The sequence below is a fragment of the Pezoporus wallicus genome, unplaced genomic scaffold, assembly GCF_028554395.1.
Source record: "Pezoporus wallicus isolate ANWC-B61680 ecotype Strahan unplaced genomic scaffold, APGP_CSIRO_Pwel_v1 contig_14703, whole genome shotgun sequence".
Taxonomy (NCBI): Eukaryota; Metazoa; Chordata; class Aves; order Psittaciformes; family Psittacidae; genus Pezoporus; species Pezoporus wallicus.
Window position 1 is genome coordinate 1240001 of NW_026635616.1, and position 5034 is coordinate 1245034.

The 5034-nt window shown below is 51.5% G+C and overlaps 1 protein-coding gene across 1 annotated transcript in view; it reads right to left on the bottom strand.

Moving 5' to 3' along the window:
* The window catches only part of PROX1 (prospero homeobox 1), a 46876-nt gene extending 42081 nt beyond the window's left edge, over positions 1–4795 (bottom strand). The window contains exon 1 of the mRNA XM_057397041.1: positions 4443–4795. The gene's annotated coding sequence lies outside the window, so the exon portion shown is untranslated. The remainder of the gene's footprint in view (positions 1–4442) is intronic.
* Positions 4796–5034: the final 239 nt, after the last annotated feature.

Genomic DNA, 5034 nt, shown 5'->3' on the forward strand with positions numbered 1-5034 from the left:
ACGGATGCACCCTCCTACCCTCGCTGGAAGCTGAAGGCATCGGAGTTATCGTACACTTAACCTGGGTATTAAGCAATATCTTCCATTTGCCCTGGTGTTATCCTGAGCCTACAGACTGCCAGCTTTAAGGCTGAAGTAAGAAAAATAGTTCTACTTTAGCTTGACAAAACAGAATGGATATTGAATGGCCAGTTAATACTTCGGTCTCAGAGGACCAAAACCAATTCACACCTCAAGGAAAGTGGGATGGCGCGTCAGCAGGATGCAGAATCCCAGCCATGACAGGCAGACTTCGAGACTGATTAGATTAGAACTGATTAAATAAGCAACTCCTGGGAGGTATAAAAATAAATAATTAGGAAGTCTGTATCCTTTACGTAATACCAGTACTTTGGCTGCACATTGTCTCAAAACTGTATTTCATACATCTGATATCTCTATACAACTACCCAGAAATACATAGCTTAGGCTGTCAAGATCTATGTAGAAATCTTCAGAAGCACCGTTTCTCTCAAAGTTCCAGAGTTTTAAATCTGTGAAGGTTAAATTTGCTTTACACCTCACTCTGATACTCCTCGCATGCCAAGTGCTAAACTCACTGTCCACACCTCGAGCCTCAACTCGCACGATGCGGCTTTCTCAGAAACCAAACATCTTCCATGCCCACATAGTTAAAAATCATATCCAGGGCCTCGGCACTCTCTAAGTCCATCCATAAACATAGCAGTAGTATTTATTTACAAATTTACTTTCAACCCTTTTGTTTAAGGAGATACGATTACAACGTAACTATGAATAACCTCGTAACAGCACAGCAGCTACAGACATGCCGTTATTTCATATCCATTTGATAGGCACTGACATTTTAAGTGGAAACAGATTAATTTCTAGGTATCCAAGAGTCACTGTTACCAAACCTTCAGCTAGAATGCTCTGTAGAAAGCAATATGTCAGGTATTTCACCACACTCATTATAAATCAATCCATTTCTGTGATCAATTTTGTTAACTCATCTCAATCTACAAAGATGCTAATAATTTTCTCCTGGATTAATTCATACACCTGGAAGATGCAAAGGAGATGTAAATTCAAGCCCACCTTCTTCAGCCATCCTGAAGGACCCCAGCCTAACTTACACAGCCATTAAACACACAGCAGCAAAGTGCTAAACTTGACAAATATTCACAGATGAATTCAAGGAGGTGTCATTTTATAGATCTGAAATTGGTCCTATCTTTTCTCAAGCCGAGTACTTTCTTTGGTCCAGCATCTGCCTGTTTCATGTCAGCCGACTATGCCAATACCATACAAGAAATGTAACACCCTTCTGCTAATAGAAATATTTAGATCTTTCACTCTCAAACGCTACACAGGGTATGGCTATGCCAGAATCAACCAGGAAGCACAGGGTAAAAATTATTCCGGTCAACAACATTCCATGCACAAAATCACAGCTCAGATTTGAAGAACAGATGACAACTATTCACCATAGATCTGTTCGGTGCTAAAATCACGTCAGCCACTAATGAGAAAGCGCTACCTTCCTATGCAGCTCTGACACAAGTTTTCCTGCGAGAAAGGGTTATCTGGCCCCTGTAGCTGAGATGTCTAATCAAAGAAATTGAAACAAGGCAGAAATGATGAGCAACTGTTTGTGCAGCAGCAGCTACTTCATTAGGATTTTTCCATAAGAAGAAGTGAAAATTAGAGCCTGATTTACTTCGAAATTATGCCACCTGTTTAAAGAGCCTTCAAGAAAAAAAGTGACCCTTGTTTTAGGAACCTGGTGGTACCCAATCCAGCAAGGTGTTCAGCATGCCAAACATCCACGATTCCCATCGGCTGCAGGGGGATTTGACGGAGCTCGCTAACAGGAGGCATTCGGCATCTCATTAGTTCAGGCCTTTATTTTGGGGAGATGCAGGGCCCTCCACCACGCAGCCGTGCTCAGCACTGCTCGAGGACACAGATTCTTTGAATGGGAAAAAGAAAGCAAGCTGCTCCAGGTAGAAAACTGAAAACATTTTCCTCCTCTTAGGCCAGTTTGGTCCTTGTTATTTCACTGATCATGAAGCAAATAACTCACACGGTCTCTGTGCAGAGACCAGACTGAAATGTTCGCAAGATTCCCACTAAAAAGTCAGCCCAAGTTTTCCAAGACATTTTCTTTCTATGCTGCCTGATGTCGTTAAAATCCCAGTTCTTGGATTAGTTACCTTAGCAGTTAGGCTGCACTTCGAGGCAGAATAAATCATTGCTTAGAGACTACAAAGTGCGGTATTTACAATTCTGCTCTGAATCAAATTAAACTCCAATTTCAAAATGTGTCCAGTCTTATGAATATCTTAATTTATCAACTGATAATAAAAAGGAGAAGCCATATAAACCAGTCCCACAAACTGAGAGGCCTCAGAGTTCAGCTGGCAGGGAAGTGAACTGTATATACTGACAGTGCCACTCAGTGAATGTCAGCCACCTCACAGAATAATTTCATAGGGAAAAGTAGGAACGCTGTACTTTTTATCGCAGTTCAACTCATGATACCCTGTCTACCCTTGACATAAACATTCCACAGTATGCGACACCGCTGCTAAAGGTAAGCTCTGGACAAAAAGCAACTAAAATAAATGCAAAAAGAGCTACAGTGGTTGTGAACTTTTTGTGATTGATGGCAACTCACTAAAAGGCTGCGAGAAGATGTCATGGGAATGAGCCCCGTGAAAATCTACGGGTAAGGAAACTGCTTCCCTACGATTCACCCTGCGCGCTGCCAAACCTCTGCAGATGATGGAAGTCACAAATAACCTGAGTTTACACGCCTCGCGGTGCCACAGCCGTGCTTCCGTACCCTGCGCTAGACAACACCGGCCCTTTCCACCACCCAACTACGGCCAGGGATGCGCGGATGCGCTTCCAGGTGCCCTCCACGTCTCAGGAGGATTTTGAGGGGACACTCGCAGCGCAGCCAGGACCGCCGCGGCGTTCGGGACCTGTGGGAAAGCGGCGGGATTCCAAACTCTCGCCCTGGCAACTTTTGCCCGACATCCAAGGGCACCTCTACGCTGCGGCCGTTTCCCCCGCCAGCCGTGACCGGCATCTCCTACCCGGTCGCCGACGCCAAGCTGATGCCCTCCGCGGGGGTTCCTCCCGCAGGCGGACACGCGTCCGTGTCGCTGACCCCTCCGGACGCGCCGCACACACCGACCCAGCGACGCGCTCCGCGCGGCCGGCCCCGATCCCCCGGGCACCGCCACCCAACTCGCTCCGCGCCCGCCCCGCGCACCTGCCCGGCCCGGCGCGACCGCGGCGCATACGCGCAAGTTTCTCCGCCCGCTCCCGTCGGGCCCCGCATTTTCGGTGACCCCCCCCCCCCCTTCAACCCCGTCCCGGCCCTTGTATCCCAACCCTGCGCACCCGCGCCCCCTCCGCTCAGGCCCCGCGACCCCTCCTGCGCTTTAACTCCGTTTAAACACATGGCAAAGTGCGCCGGGTCACTCGGCCGATAAAGAGAATACCAAGAAAAGCCAGGAATATCTGCATCAAAGGGCACGGAAAAATTAGATGCCCCCCCCGATAATAAAACAAACAACAGGCAAACAAGGAGAAAGTAGCAATAATCCTCATCTTTTCCCAGATCAAGGCTCTCATCCCGCGACTTGCATTTGAGCTCCTGTGCTCGCTACCTACCCCTCTGATCCCATTTTCCATACATTTCCACAATTCGCAGCTCGTCCCACCCTTGGAAATGGAAAAAAAAAAAAAAAAGAAAAAAAAAGAAAAAAGTAATTGCAAGGATAAGGAGAGTGAGGATAAAAACTCCCTGCCCTTCCCGGCCGGGGTTAGAGCAGGAGAACTAGCGACATGCAAATGGCAAGCAAATTGGAAGAGACAAAAAGCCAGGCGGCTATAATAAACCAGACAAAGAGGCGGCTCGGGGGAGCGGAGCGGGAGTTCAGCGCAGGGGACGGGGAACTTCGGTGAGGACGGGGTGAGGAAAGAGCTCGGAACAACAAAAAGAAGCCAAATCCTCGCTGCGGTTCCCGGCCCCTCAAACCTGCGCTCCAGCCCGCGGGAGGACCGAAAGGCCGGTCCGCGGAAGGTGGCAGCGCCGAGGGAAGGGGGGGGTCACCTAACACTTGCTCTGGGGCCCGAGGCCGGCTGCGGGGAGCGCTCCGCGCGGCGCAGTGCTCAGGACCCCCCCAACCGCTCTCCCCGCCCGGGGCCGCGCTGCTCGGCGGGGACAGTCCCTGCAGTTTTGTCCCCTTGGAGAAAGAAGCGCAGGTTGGGTAACGGTGATGGGCATTTTGCTAGGGAGATCATCCTCCCCCGTCAACACCCCCCCCACGGCCGTTCAGAGCAGTGCAAGGATTAAAAAGGAATAAAAGAAAAGGGGAAAGAAGCGGGAGGGACGGAGGGGGCGCGGAGCGGCAGCGGGTACTTACTCCGTGCGAAAGGCGACGACACTGCAGCCTCTGGGTTTGCGTGGGGTTGCTTGGTCGGTTGTGTTTTGGGTTTGGCGGTGCAACGCGGGGAGGGGGGACACCCGCACAACGCACATGCACACCACCGCGCGCGCCCCGCACACGCGGACACGCGGACGGGCGCACGCGCAAGCTCCGCGGATGAGGAGCGGGATAAACTGGGAAAGAGAGAGAGAGAGAGGGAGGAGGGAAAGAGGGGAGGGATTGGGAGGGAAAGAGGGGAGAGAGCGGGCAGCGGAGCGGCGGCGGCGGCAGCGGGTCGCGGGGCAGGGCAGGGCTGGGCTGGGCTGGGGCCGGGGCTGTCCGAGCCGAGCGATCGCTCCGCACCGCCACAAGATTTACTTTAAGACACAGCTGAAGGAAACAGGAAGACTAGACGTCACGCTCGGAGTGACGTGAGCCCGGCCCGGCGCCCAATCGGGATGCTCCTTGGGACGGACGGGGGGGACGGGGAGAACTTGGCAGGAGCGGGGGGAGAGAACAGGGAATAACGTGGGGAAGAGGGGAGTAGGGGGGGGGTGAGGGAAGCGCCGCCCCGCACCCGCGGGAAGGT